Raw genomic sequence first — 16,016 nt, 5'->3', positions numbered from 1 at the left:
ATGACATCATTAGCACAACAGAGTAAAGTTTTAGATGCTCGAAATCTGACATTTACACATGAAGGAATCAATATGGCTGATGTAATGGGATTAGGAGGACCTAATTATTGTACTAAGAAAGCAGAACTTGAAGGGAAAGTCAGGGAAGATTTAAAAGCAGGACCTGTTGGGATTGGGGATTTAGAGATTTTATTGTTATCATATAATCTGCCTTAGGATGACTGTATTAATAACGTGTTGTACAGTATTATTTTATGTTTGTCATAACAGTGATGTCTCTATTTACAGGTTCAGTTAATTTTATACACAATGCGTAACTGTGCTTGTTTAGAGTTGATGTTCCGTCCAAACAGGTTTTAAGCTTCACTGGTGAGAGTGTCCAGGTGATACATGTTGAGGGAAGATGAGAACATAGCAGGTTAATTGCACGCACGCTTACAAACACACATGATTTATATATAGGCCAGGCCAAAGGCCTGGACTTGATGTAGCTTTTAACTTTACAGCTCCTAACTTGCAGGAATGGCGGGGAGTGTAATGAATGAATGCAAAACATGCTTACAGACACAAACATGACAGGGGTTTATTTTACAGGGTAAAGGTGGACCACAGGTTGCTTTGTTTCTGCTTAGCAACTACTGAGGTAAATGGTGTTAAAGATAAATATGCAATAAGTGAACAGGAAATGTGTAAGGGTGAGCCGGGTGAAACAAAATGTTGTAGATAATGGAAACTTGTCTAACGGGCATTAACAGTAACCTTGGCATGTTATGTATATGCTTGAGGCCAAAAGAGGCGTAAATCCAGATAGAAAACTTTGAAGTGTGCTTTTTAGCGGAGATTTAGGCTGACATGGGGATGGTGTGCATTTTACTTGGGTTGTGTTTAATAAGACTAAAAGCGTTGCTCACACACATAAAGAGTATTGAGATTAAATAAAGTTAATATAATGGATAGAGCCCAGAACAGGATAATACATAAGTAAAATCAAATGTAATGTTTGATTTCACTTTTATTGGGAAACAATCAGGCTAGAAATGTGAGTAACCTATGTTTAAACTGTGAAAACACTCTCCACATACATTAAAACTGTGCAACTCTGAGTGGGCCATGCAATCAAGCAACTGTTACATATCTGTATTAAACTAGCCAACATAGACTCACCACCACATGATGTTGCCCTGCAGCGGGGGCAGAAAATCATTTGCAAACCAGGGATCTTATGTTGATTATCATATTCTTACTTATGTACACACACACACACAGAAGGGAAAAATTTCAAAACAAAACAAAAAACAACTTCGCTTAACCTGTCAAGCACAGGAGCAAAATAAAAATCTCTTTGGGCTCTGTTAAAATTTCTTTAGTAAAAGTGTAAAAGGCCAAACCTAAGAGGTTGGGCAACCCGGAAAGTCCCTCCAGTATCAGGAGTTAATAGTCAGGAAACATTCTTCACTTTAACGCCTTTTTTCTGAAAAACCACTGACTCATAGATGCAGATAGACATACAAGTGCACATACATCCAGATGTGCATTTAGACATTAAAAGTGTAGAGGCATGTACACACAGATTGGCAAACCGGTACAGAGTCTAACTGAAGAGCTTAACAAAGCAGACGTGGCAGTAGGGTTTGTGATTTTGCCTGATATGATATTGGGAACCAACTTTGAATAATGACAGGAACCTGAGATGAACACAGTAAGTTAGTAAGGTATAGCAGAGAAAGGTTGTTTGTTTTCTATCCCTTACAGGAGAAGATTTCCACTAGAGAGGGACCCAGAAAAGGAGCAGAGACCACTTAAGCATGAAGTGTTTTCAAGTGGGAGCTGGTGTTTTATTGCTGGACCATCTAGAGGACATGAGGTTGTCTGATTTGCTGAGTCAGGGGGCGGCTAGAGAGGGTCAGAGCGAAGGTAGTGGACCTGGGAATAGTGTAGTGACGTCTCTGGAAGAGACGTCAAGAGAGGGAATTGTAGAATTATAGGGATTATTTTATATAACCATCATCTTTGTCATTGCATTAATTATCATTTCATCCAAGCATTTATTGAAGTTGCTGGCATTATGTTATAATTTATATTATAGGGGTTATCCTAATCAAATATTAACATGTTTATTACAGGTGCAGTTATAACTACTTTAAAATGATTGAGTTAAATATATATGTATCATAACTCATATGCTGAGTATATTGTTACAGTAAAATAGTAGCTGAGCAAAGGCCTGAATGTATTCAGCTTCTTGTGGTATTTGAGTTTGCTTAGTTACAGGTGACGGAAGGATGTCCAGTCCATGGTGACCTCAAAGGCCTTAGGTCATCACCATATTCGGAAGAGTATGCCACAAGGAGGAACCTCTGTGTTTGCATTTAATTCTTAAAATACATGAATGTTCTGTACATGCAAATTATGTGCTTGTAAACGCAAGAAGGGGCGTTACAATACCCTGATGTTATAAAAGCAATCTAGAGTGTATTTTGGGTAGAGATGTACAACTGTTTTGCAGTTTGCACCTCTCCACGCGGCGTGCATGCATTAAAATCAATTGTTTGAACGACCTCTTCTGGACTATCATTGTTTTACTCTCATCCTCAATTTCGAACCCGTAACAGTAGCAACTTTTACCCCTACAGTGTGCCAATCACTCATAATTCCTAGACATGTCAATCAGGTAGGAATGAAGTAAGACATTAATAGAAATAAAGAGTTGTATGTTGACATGTAGCCCTTTCCTTGCTTAAATCATTCTTAATATTTTTGAAAAATTAACCTGTGATAAGACATAGCATATGAAGATAGAATATGCTAGACAGAACCATATAACTAAAGATGAACCAAACTGTTCACAATTTCATCTAGCTCTCAGTTTAAAGAAAGGCTGCTGACCCCTGTTATAGAGTCTGACAGCTGCGGGGATTATATACAAATATTCAACTATACCAGAATTAAACCAGGTCTAAATAAAAAAAAAAAAAGGAGTGAGTATCACTACAAAGATTACCAACAGTGGTCCTCATACCACAGTTTGATATCAGCAAACACCGAGAGCATACACTGATAGACACCACAGCCATGCTATCATTGCTAACACTGATAACAGCATAAATCGAATTAAATCAGGACTTGATGAGACCTTTCGAGTATAATTACAAATATTATAAACAGTCGTCTCCATACCACAGTTTGCTATCAGTAAACACTGACAGCATTCACTGATAGCATACCACAGCCATGTTAGCAGTGTATAAACGATAGTTTAGCATATATTAGCACAGGTATCAATAAAGGACTACCGTATTAAACACTTTTACTAACCGCATGCAGATGGACAGGCGCTCTGCAGGTGGGATTGAGCGCCTGTAGTTGGTGTCTAGGTGGGCGATGCTTGGACCAACGCGGGACAGCAGGTCCTCAAACTGGGCGAGTGAAAGACGGTGGTACCGCTAAAACCGGCCGTCATCCAGGCACAGCTCCTGGAGCAAATGTTGAAACTCACCAAACTGCTCACGCCTCTGGAGGACCTGATGGACCCAGGTACGGCGAGGACGTCCTTAACGCCGCTGCTCTGCTCTCCACAGTAAATAGAGAAGGGAGACTCTCTCTTCAAACGCTAGCTCGACAGCTGCCATCTTCCAAAGATACCGTCTGGCACAACTTCCTCCCACATTCCTCCCACATTTCCGGTTCACGCGCGTCAAAATTGCATATTTTGACGTGCGATTGATTCGCATTGGACATGCGTCGAGGTGCGAATGTGGACTCGTCAAATTAGGGGCGTCTGGCGCGTTTTTGTTCGCGTCTATCGCGTTCGGTGTGAACACACCTTAAGAGTAATGATAAGAGTTGTGAAAGCTATCTGGATCATATTTTATCTTTTGGCAATGCCACTCAGAAAAAGCCTGTATATGAAAACAAAGAAAATGAGAATCAAAGTCCGAGTCACAAACACTCGCGATCCCCGAAAAACTACCCCAAACATAATAAGCGCATGGCGGCTCCCACCAAAAACCTCCTGAAAAACCCTCCGTCTTTCTCCAAAAAACGCACAACAACAACAATAACAAAAACCCTAGAATAACTCGATAAAACTCTCGCGGCTCCCACTCAACCCTTAGGCAAAAATAAGCTCCTGAAAAAACCCTCCGTATTTTAGCCAAATACGCACAACAACAAAAAAAATCCCTAGAATAACTTAGGGAACCCTCTATACCCAAAAACCTTAGTATATTCGAAAACAGGGGAAAACTCCTGAAAAAACCCTTAGTCTTTTTTCTTCAAACGATCCCCCTTCCTCAAATTCAGCTCAAAGTCTAAGTTCTCCCTTCGCTCTTACTCGCACCGAGCCAGCGTACAGAGAAAAAGCGATTGTCCTACTCCCCGGCTCAGCTCCCGAATGCTGCTTACCTCGTTTCGAAATTTGTGCCGGAGACCAACTCCGCCTCCGAGGCGTGTCTAACTTCGCCCCGCTTCCCCCGGCGCCTCTTTCCTTATGTGCATATCAATCGGTAAGTGTTAATCTTCCTGTTTAACTACATTTTTTGCACTTTCCTTTTAACCATTCTGTCAAACCTTTCATCTTCAAAAACCATGCAAAATAGGGTTTGTAACACTTGGAATACACTTTAAAAAAATATATATATAAGCTCTACATTCGGAGTTAAAAGTACTTTAGTACACTATACTCTAGCAGCAATCATGGCCTCATCAGGTACCCCATTTTCTTACTCTTGTTCATATTATGCTTACATTTTTACTGTTTTGCCTGTTTCTAATACTTGTTGTTATTTCTTTTTAGACTCTGAAATAAGCGTGCTCACCTCTACTCTCAGTGATTCTCTCGATCAAATTGGTAGGTTTGTTTCATTCTTGTTCTCCGTCTTAACAGCTAATTGTACAAGAAAAAATAACATTAACACTCTTTTCATTTTATCAAACTTTTTTTAGACATCTCGGATTTGGATAACTCTCTCTTCCCGAGGACTCCGAGTTCTTCTTCACCAGTGCTCCAGCCCATCACGCCCCCATACCAGCGACCCTCAGGGAAGAATATTCGTCTTTCCGATTGGGAAAGGCATGAGCTGTTCTCAACGCTAGGTTGTCCCGCTTCTTCCGGCCACAGCTCCAAACCCACCGGCGCTTCTTCTCTCCCGCGACCCTCGGGGAAAAATATTCGTCTGTCCGCCCGAGAGAGGCAAGATTTGCTCTCCGCGGTCGGTCCTTGTGCTCCTGCCCGCCGGAGCACCATCCAGAGCAGCGCTTCAGGCAGACGAAATATCCTTTTGTATTTAACATAACTAACTGTTTGTTTCAACCCTCAAACTGTTAGGTCTACTTAAGCATCTCAGGAGGAACAGGACGACCGGCAGGACCACAAGGATAAGGACCACAAGGACAACGCGCAGACGGCATCAGCTGGCTTCTATCGCTCTTCGAGCAATATGTCTCGTCGCTGAATTAATTCCGCTCATCATATAAAAAAGCTTTTTTTTTTCTTTGTTTTTCAAACAACGGTGTTTTTTTAACATATTCTTGTCACTCAATAAAAATGGATAACCAGGAACATGATATTACAGAGCCATTTCTTGCTTTAGAAATAGCGTTAGCTAGGTTAAATCAAAATACTGTTCATTCACAGAATACACCTCCACAGAGCAGTGAGCAACCTGATGTGATCAACAACAATAATAATGACCCTTTAGAAATGCTTAATTTAGCTCTAGCCCGATTAGCGTCTAGTGAAAGTGTCTTACAAAATAACTCTCAAAGTTTGGGTGTGGAGCATAGTGAGATCCAAACAGAGTCAGACGCGGTTCATTCTCAACTGAGTCTGACACAAAACATTTCCTCATCCGATCCGTTTATAACGCTTAATTAGGCTTTAGCAGCCTTGGCAGAAATACAGGATGAGGTTCAAATACCGCTAGAGTTATTGAGTCAAATAAACAGGTTAAATGAAAATCGTTTCAATGATTCTCATAGCCAACAATCGCTAGTCTTTTCCCCAAACAATGTTCATTCATCTACTAACGAGCCACTCAACCACAGCCTACCCCTACAGTCGTTAAGCCGTTTCAATGAGTCTAATCACCAATAATCGTTAGTCTTTTCCCCAAACAATGTGTCTGCTAACGAGCCGCTTAACCATAGCTCCGCAAACAATGATCGTGATCATTCCTTTCAACAAGGCGGTAATCCAGAGCAGAGTTGCGCCAGCAATTCACCACAACTGTCTATAGTTGTTAGAAATAAATTTAATAACGTTGAAATTAGAGAAATTTTGAATTTCCCGCCTCCAGACGATATACTCAATTACGCCCAATATTATCAAGGCATAATGGGGAGTGCCCATGAAATAACAAACAGGGTTTTTCTCGCATGCACATCCACGTGATGTTATACAATTAGAGCTGACAGGGCAACAGTTACAAAATAATGTTTCATAATAATGTTTTACGTGATAATCATGATTTGTCTGAATTTGAAGATTTATTCTTGAGAACCGTGCAGTCAAATTGGTCGGTAATGTGCGATGGCTCGCTTGAGCTCGTAGCTCAGATCGTTAGACCCCCTTCCGGTAGCGGTAAGAGGCATCTTAGTCAGATACTCAACAGCGAAATTGTGAAAAAAAACAAAACGTTTTTTATACGTGGTCCATAACCCTGACAATAAGTTATGTTTTGCCGTAAGTCTCGCCCACCTTCTGCACCCCGATTTTAATGACCATCAGGCACAAGCCTTAGCTAGAGAAATTCAGCAAAAAGCTGGTCTAAATGATCAAACGCCTGTGGGCTTTAATCAAATAATTACATTCGAAACGCTACTCAAATGTAAAATTATAGTATTTACCGTAACGAGTATGATCGCAGCCTTTGTAAATTTCAAACTAGTACAGCAACTAGCGAAAAAACTCTGTGTTTATTTTTATTTGACAATCATTACTACGCTATTAAAAATCTAAAAGGATTTATGGGTACACACTTCGTATGCAAATATTGTCAGACTGGATACAACCATGTTCTATCCCATTACTGTGAGGGTCGTTGCTCTGTCTGCATGCAATCCACATGTAGTGGCAACATCCTGTCTCCCGTATTATGCCCAGACTGTAATCACACCTGTAGGTCTCCGCTCTGTTTCCAGAACCATAAAAAGCTAGTTGAGAGGCATGAAACACTCGTCAGCAACTGTCAACTCTATAAAAAATGTCTCAAGTGCTCCCTTCTTTATTATGTTGCGGTAAAAGGTAAACCCCACAAATGTGAAAAGAGCAAATGCCCAATCTGTCGTCAGGAAAAAATAAGTGATCAGCAAACGCACGAGTGCTATATGCAGGTTTTAGAACACAAGACAAAACATAACGACAAGCTGATTTTTTATGATTTTGAAACGTTTGTAAATGATCACGGTGAACACAGCCCTTTTCTGGTGTGTACAAAAACATCAGATGGTAAATCTTGGAGGTGGCAGGGTGAGGATTGCGCTGAAGTTTCTTGCTCATTTTAGACAACCCCTCTTTAAGGTGTCTATCTTTAATCCTCATAATGCTAAGGGTTTTGATGCTTACATTATTCTCAGGGCTATGGTTAAGCAAGGTTTAAAACCATACTTAATCATGCAAGGATCGCAAGTGATCAGCTTTACAGACCCAGACTTTAATCAGCGCTATATGGACTCCAGCTGTTTTCTCCCAATGCCCCTGTCAGCTATCCCGAAAGCAATGGGTTTTTCAGACAGCATTAAGGGCTTTCCCCCCCATTCTTTCAGCTCGAAACAAAACATCACTTATGTAGGCCCTTATCCTCCCCCCTCTGCCTATAGTCTCGAGCGTATGACAACACAGGGCAGGAAAGAATTTTACAAATGGTATGATTCAGTCAGCTCTGGAACCTTCAATTTCATGAAAGAGGCCCTTTTATACTGTGAAAACGATGTTGAAATTCTAGCTCGGGGTTGCGCATTGTTCAGAAACGGATTTATTGAAGAGACAGGAGTAGATCCTTTCAGCCGCAACACCCTTGCTAGTGAGTGCCTAAAAACCTATTTAACAAACTTCATGCCAGCGAATTCTTTAGCAATACCATGCCCTCTAAATTACCGTAATCAGGTCAAATCATTTTCCTCATCCTCAATTCAATGGCTCGAATATCTCTCTTACACACAAGGTGTTTTTATCAGACATGCACTCAATCAAGGGGAAAAACAGCTCGGTAGTTATTATGTTGATGGATATGCCGAAATTAACGGTAAAACATACGTGTGGGAATTTTTGGGTTGCTACTTCCATGGGTGTGTTGCGTGTTTTTCAAATCAGGCCGATGTTAACCCTCTGTTAGGTGCTTCTTTTTCAGACATTAACATGGCCACTCAAGACAGGCTCGCTAGATTGAGAGCTGAGCTTAATGTGCACCTTGTTATAATCTGGGAGCATGAGTGGACCGAGTTAAAACGTACTGATGAGAGTGTAATCAGCTTTCTCAAAAGTTACGATCCACCAGAGCCTTTGAATCCTCGCCATGCCCTCTTCAGAGGCCGTACAAGCCCAGCACAACTGCGTTGTAGTGCTGGGCCTGGTGAGAAAATCAGTTACGTGGATGTTACCTCGTTGTATCCATTTGTAAATAGCACCTGTCGTTACCCCTTAGGTCATCCTCAAATAATCTTTCGAAATTTTCAGGACCCTAAAAACTACTTTGGGTTTATCAAAGCAGTTGTATACCCACCCAGAGGACTCTATTTTCCCGTTTTACCCTATAAAAAAAAGTCAGGAAAGCTTCTCTTTACTCTCTGTCGGACTTGTGCTGAAATGAACAACCAAGAGGGGGCGTGTAACCATAGCAACGAGGAGAGAGCTATCAGAGGTGTGTGGACCACTCCTGAATTTAACCTGGCCTTAGAAAAGGGATATCAAATAAGTAGAATCATGGAGGTATGGCACTTTGAGAAACAGAGTAACACAATATTCACAGACTATGTACATCATTTCCTGCGCAAAAAACAAGAAGCTTCAGGCTACCCATCAGATGCTGTAAGTGAGGAGGCTAAACAGCTTTACATTAAAGACTACCAGGCTAAACAAGGCATCATAACGACATAACGTTTTAAACCACATAAACCCTCGCTCAAAGAGAAACACTGAATATCTAATGCGTAGAATATTAGCATCAGAAGGTCACAGCGGATGGACTGAGGACGGAGAATTGATGCATAGAGAAAAGCCTATACCTGGAAGTCATATGCTCGATTTGATGAAGTTTTTAGCAAGCTCTCAGGCAAGTGTGAAACCAACAGGCTGGAGTTCGCTTGCACGAACTTTGGCGGATCTAAAAATACCTCACTGTTGGAAACTTATCGGCCAGAAGGGAAATAGCAGCGCTAAAAGATTCAAGAGAAACAGGAGAATACCACAGATCATCCGAGGAAGATGTTATTGTTAAGAAAAAAAAGAAGAAAAGCAAGATAATTGCCTTATCACCCACATGGTTAAATTTCTGATGTAATCAAAAAACAAAAATAAAACATTATTATTATGTTTTTAAAGTTAATTATCTCTCATGTTTTTATTTGACAAAAAAAGCACAATACACCACTTTTTTCCCCGAAACGTTTTTTAGTTTTATTGAAAATTATTTTAGCACAAATGACAATCATTAAAAGCTTTCAGAGAACACGAAGTTTGATTAAAATTGCTAGCTTTACATATTAATACACATCTGATAAATCGTTTTATAAAACAAGAGACCATGTTATCAATTTTGTTTTGATTAGAGCTATATAAAGCAAGTACATCATCATAAGTCTTTCCACGCGATTTCTGGGCTAAAAAAAATATACAATGCTGACCGCATACTGTAGACAGTGTGGCTTGTAGCTGTCTTTGATGGAAAGATACTCGTTTAGCATGCTTTTTCAAAAACGTTACAATGCTTTTGGGGTAAAAGGGATAATCTGGTGGGAAGTCGAACGAATCATAAAAACTAGCACCTCCATCTTCATCTAATGAAATCGCCAGCCAGTGAGTTCCAGGTTTGTTCCTTGGATCTGTATTTATGATCATATATGTAGGCCGTTTAAACGAGCGTTTGAGTAATGTTAAAAGGTAAAACCTCTCAGTAATAATCAACCAAAACTTGTCTTTTGGAATTGATCTCGAGAATGGAATCATAACATGCATAAACACATTTCTGAAGCACATTTCAAGTCTCAAGTTGCCATTTATTATCGGTGACAAGGCCTGGCTGTCATCTGACGGATTCATATTGAACACAAACAGAGTATATCCTTGTTCAAATTCCTGTCTGTCAATGCACAAGGACAGATCTTTCAGGTTTCTCCCGGTAGCAGTGTACAGGCTGTAAAACTCTCTGACGGAGTGATTCTCAGCAAAATTGGGTTGAAACCCTTTGGCTGGTATTTGTTTACTCTCATGACACAAAGCCAAAAACTCTAAATTGTTATGCTGGAAATTGAAAGGACATAAATCATATCGACCTGTAAAAGCCTCATGGTTAACCATGCCTATGACAAGATACTGGGGCAGTGAACCCAGAAACAGATTCTCATGATGTGATATCCGTGAATTCTGGAGTATTGAAAATGTTTTTACATTAATCCGGGAGATGGGATACAATGCATTGGCTTGCATGAGAGCGGATGCGTGACCTACGCGCACAGCGGGGGACACTGTGACTTTCCTTACGAATAATGACGCTCCCAGAATATTGAGATGGTAATTGGCATTTTGAGGCGCCATGAGGCTAAAAGCATCGCTGGCTCTCGTGAGCTTAACCCTCAAATCCACATTATTGAGCAGTAATCTTTCACAGAAAAAAATGTCAGAGGGTAACGGGCCCATCACATGAAACTCTGGTGAACGCTCGCTGTACACGGCGCGACGGACTAATCCTCTGTTAGGTCCGTTAGTGACAACATGGGAGTCATGGGCGCCAGCAGTATCTTTGTAAAACAGACCTGCGCTAAATTGAGTTTTCAGACTTTCTTCTGAGTAATTTAAATATGTCTCGATTATAGCCCTATATGGGTGAGTTGAGCTGGCTTGTGAAATCAGTCTGTCACCCAATTTCACGTCACATTGTGAGAAAATGGTGCTTAAAGGGTAATTTATAATTCCAACATTAGCGTCCGCATCAATATCACTACCATCTGGGTTCGTTATTTTCAGCCTTAAACTCAGCAGTGTGTCATTTAAATCCAGGTAATGCAACCCGTTTCCAGGCACATAAAATTCCAGAGGTCCCCGATCTGTGAGCGCTGTTACTGGTAAAATTTCTGAATAACATTTGTCCTCGATTGAAAACTGAGTCAGTGGTGCTGTAAACACATCCAATTCGCTCAAGGTGCATTCGCTTGATCGCTTGTGAAGTAAAGACATTGTTGCTTGTTTCTTAGTTGTTGTTGTTGTTGTTGTTTTTTTAGAAAATATCTTGCTTAGACTTGCGTCCTGTACGTCTGACGGTTTTACCAGTCTGTCTCCTTTTGGCCGTTTTCCTCGGCTTTTTAAACTCTGTCAACCTTCGACCCAGAGGACGTTTTAAGGGTCTACGTGAAATGATGCTCAGCCCCGACCCCTCTTGCTGTTCTGGTGTGTTCAAGCGAGTCAAGTTTCCGAGTGATGATGTGACAACATCTGAAGCAATGCTTTTCACAGCCGTTTTCAAATGAGGTTTTGCGATGCTCACACCCCGTTTTATGAACGGGGTTACAAATCTAAACAATTTTGAGAAAATAGATGCTATTCCTTGTCCGTAAATTACAGGCGCACCTGAAAAGCCGGGGCAGGCCATTACCAGCCTGTGTTTCGTAATACCATATAAATCTATTATTATCCATATTGTTATGAGTTATGGCAGATCCTTGACAGGCCAGAAATGTAGCTTGACTATCATTTTACCATAGGTAAAGTTTACAGGCTCGTTCTGATCGGTTTTGATTTCAATATGGATATTTTCGATGTGTTTGCGAGCGACAGGAATATAGTCTGGTTTGTTAAAGCACAGTGTAACGATATCTCCGTAATTACCCTCTATTTTGACAGTACGCAGTAGGGGGAAGTAGCTATCACCCACGAGCTGTAACGCTGCTATATCAGAATCACAGAACAGGTGATAACACCCCACCTTTATATCTGCAGGATATGGGGCAAATTTGCGCTCGAATCGCTGCCAGACACCTGCTGGTACACCAAGCATATATGCAAGCGGTGGGAAAAACCTCAGCTGATATATGCCTCCAGATGTGAATTCAAACTTTTTAACAATTGGGTGATATTTTAGATAAATATCCGAGTTGATACGCCTAAGGCAGGCTTCAACCTCTGATCTCAGCGTGTTAGTGTCCTCATAAAAACCAGCGCGTATTTTTGCCTTAACCACGTCATCAGGCCTCTGCTCAGCATCACTCTTTTTCCTCCATTCAAAATAAGCCTTATCATTCGGGAGATTAAGCCATGTATAGGGATATGAAATTTTAGTGAGAGCCACCTCCCAGGCCCCATCGAGATTGAGATGCTGGGCGAGATCCACACGGAAGCAGCTGCTGGTATTATTTTTAAATACATTCGAACTTGCGTTTGATGGTAATGTGACATCAAACCCTTGCGATCTGACAGTCATGCTGATCCGTTACCAAGGTTACCAAGGTGAGAGTGAGGTCCGGAGTTTGTTATGTTATGTTTTTAAGCTCACTGGCTTTAACCCAGCTATTGCGATTTCTTACACGATTTCTCGGAAAGCGCAGGCGTGCAGCTCTGTGTAAGGTGTAAGCATCCTGTTCTGCGAGGTAATTTTGAGCTGTTTGCGCGTTAATCTTCGTACCAGTTTCATCCTGTACGCTTTTAATCAATTTTTGCACACTGCAAAAACTACCAGGGTGAGATGGGTCATAATATGCTCGTTTCAATAGAATCTGCTCTGCCATGTGTGATCTTTGAAGTTATGTTTAACTATGGTTTTATTTCATGATCGAGCGGCAGGGGCGGATCTAGAGAAATTTTCTTAGGGTGGCATGAGGGTGACAAAGAAATCAAATGGGGTGGCAAAATCAAAGCCTTTTTTTCCCCCCAAACACATATGCAGGTGGTTACACTAGGCAACACTAGTTTCTGAGGTAACCGGAAGTGGGCAAGTCGCTTTAACAGGTCCCAGGAACAACATCTGAGACCTCCAAAGGAGGGCAGTCCTAAGGCACAGCAAAAATACTGCGCAGGACCTTCAACCTCCAAGGCCTCTGGTAGAGGACCTGAACTTGAAGGATACAGACCTCATGGAACCATTAGACCCAATCTGTATCGTCATTTCCAAACAGGGTACCATAATTAACAAGCACACACAGGTGCTCAAAGCTTAGGTAATGTTCAAAGTAAAGGACTGAATCAGGAACTGGAGAGGGCCCTTTACTGTGTCATGTCTCAGAACCCTTCGTTCTGGTCTACACAGCTCTCTTGGATAGAATATGCACATAACTGATGGGTCTGTCTAGCACAAACCCCTTGCTGGAACAATTAGATACAATTTTACTACAATGGCAAAAAGCATTGGACACCAGGCAGAGCTCTTTGTATGATCTCGTGCACGAGGGAGAGAGCTGTGACGAGCGCTGCTCCTGATGCTCGAACCCCTGTCACTCTCAGTTAGCTCCCCTGTAGCACTGCTCTTTATTGTGGTTACATGAATATGTATAGGTTCATTAACATATGACGTCTCACATACGCATACATGTGAACAAAGAGTGCCAGTTTGTGTGTATGTGTAGGTATGCGTGTGTGTGTGTGTCAAGATGTGACCCTGTGAACGACTCCCCAAAGCTGGTGTAGGAGCCCAGCGGTCCACCATAACAAAGGGCTCTTATACTTAAACAGATATAGGTGTGTTTGCTATACCATATATCAGAAAGAGAAGATACAACCTCTCTCATGACCCTAGGTGTGTGACTTATGCCAGAACACTCTGGAAGAGGAGAGAACGTACTCCCCTTTTCACGGTAGACAGGGTTGTTGCAGACCTCCTAGGATAAGACATTCCTTCAATCTACAAACGATTATATACTTCTAAGCATATATGAGTATATATTTCTAAGCATAAATGACAATCCAACAATATAAACCTAACAATAACTCTCACCTCTTTAATTTCTCTGTGGGATGCTTTTCCTCAGTGGTCTGGAAGAACACAATGCTCAGACATCTTACCTGGCTGCTCTTCTGCTCAGCCAGATCACTGCAACAGGAAGAAAATGTCAGACATCTTGGGCTCATTCATTTCGCCTCTCACCTCAATACTCACCTGGTTGCATCTCCCTTGGAGCACATTACTCTTCACTTTCCAAGTAAGCATGATCTCTAGTAAAGACTCATCTTGCTTCCGGTATTCTCTACCTGACAATAATCCGGCTCTCCTTCTGTTGCAGTAGGCTCGACACCTGTGACTCTCACTCCCTGCCGAGCCCTTGTGGGTAGAATTACTGAGTTAAAAACAGACTTGTGGGTGCACTTCACGTACCAGCCAACTGGCCTTCCGACAAAACTGAGAGGGGAATTATTATTATTATTTTTTTTGCTAAAGGTGATATTGATATGAAGTAACAACCAATCCAACCCACACATGCAAAGAAATCAAACCATAGATCTCTCAGTATAATGCCGTCATGGCCTGGGTCTAAGGACCCAGAGCTCATAAATTTTTGTACCTGTTTATTTTCTTTCTGTGTGTAGTGTTTTGTTGTTTTCTCTCTTTTTTTGCTCCCGTCTCTCAGTGTGTGCTCCCAGGTGTTTTGGGTCACCTGAGGAATCGCGACCCGGAAGTCTTCCTGCGCTGGAGGATGCCTCACCTGCTGCTCGTTATCTGCGGCCAGCTGCAGCAGATCAGGCTCGTCAGGGGAGCCATATTTAAGAGTGTGGCTGAGCTCTGGTCAGCGCTGGATCCTAGTCTCAAACCTGTTAAGTATAGATGTCCGTGTGAATTAGTGAAGACCTCGCTGCTGTGGATTTCATGCTGAGCTGTGTGTGTTTTGTGTCACCAGGAGTTGGGAGTGGCGAGTCAGTCACAGAGAGAAGTCACGGATGGGTCTGGGGGTTTTTGGAGTTGTCACCATTCACTTCCACGGACACTTGCACTGTGTGGGATTCGCGGAGGAATCGCCACGGGAGCTACAGTGCTTGGAATCTGTACTTGGACTTGTTGTTTTGCACGCACTACTCATTACAAAACTTGCTAAGGGGGTCTGAAAACTCGCTAAATATAGTGATAAGATCGCTAAGTTGGCAACACCGCGTGGTGATGAAGGAAATGCTGGGCATTTATTCCTCCAGGACCTGAAGCTCTGTAAAGCACCCCTCCAACAGCCAAACCCATCTGTTCTCTGATTGGATTGTTAAATTTGTGATTGACATGACATTGACCAAGAAGCTGACAGGGTCAAAATTTGTACGTGTAAGTTGAAATCCACACCCAGCCAGGGAACCTGAGTGCAGAGTTTTGCACTTAGTTTTTTGCTTTGTATCTGTAACCAGACCTTAACAAAAAAATTTATGACTCATGTAAATATTTTTATAAACAAAAATCCTTTTTACACACAAATTCTCGTCTATAGATGCACAAAGATAAAATTTTAATATATTTCTGTTTACAAGGTTACAAAACTCTACACAAATACACATTTGATTTACAAGTACAAAATATTTATGACCACAATTTGAGCCCATACTATTCCAGCAAAGTTTCTCACAAAATTCTTGTTATAATCTGCAAAAAAAAAAAAAAAAAAAAAGAAAGAAAGAAAAGGGAAAAACATTATCTGGACATCTTGAGAATTTTTAGAAAATAAGATTGATCTATTTTTAGATATTTTTGTTTCTATTTTGAAACAGATTTTTTTAAGTACTTATTGTAAATATATGTTTTATAATTGTTGAAAACCTTGGAAATTTAACTAAAGCTTTAACTAGCATGTGTAAAAACAACATGGGTGATTTTATGTCCAAAATATCTGTGTTCTGTTAAAGT

The 16,016-nt window shown here is 41.2% G+C and overlaps 1 long non-coding RNA gene across 1 annotated transcript in view; it reads right to left on the bottom strand.

Moving 5' to 3' along the window:
• Positions 1–14,844, bottom strand: part of LOC109195057 (uncharacterized) — a 28,996-nt gene extending 14,152 nt beyond the window's left edge. The window contains exons 1-3 of the long non-coding RNA XR_002056728.2: positions 14,701–14,844; positions 14,298–14,459; positions 14,136–14,231 (exon numbers count right to left, since the gene is read on the bottom strand). This is a non-coding gene — a long non-coding RNA (uncharacterized LOC109195057). The remainder of the gene's footprint in view (positions 1–14,135; positions 14,232–14,297; positions 14,460–14,700) is intronic.
• Positions 14,845–16,016: the final 1,172 nt, after the last annotated feature.

Source organism: Oreochromis niloticus, linkage group LG17 (genome assembly GCF_001858045.2).
Source record: "Oreochromis niloticus isolate F11D_XX linkage group LG17, O_niloticus_UMD_NMBU, whole genome shotgun sequence".
NCBI lineage: Eukaryota > Metazoa > Chordata > Actinopteri > Cichliformes > Cichlidae > Oreochromis > Oreochromis niloticus.
This window is presented reverse-complemented; position numbering and strand designations above follow the sequence as displayed.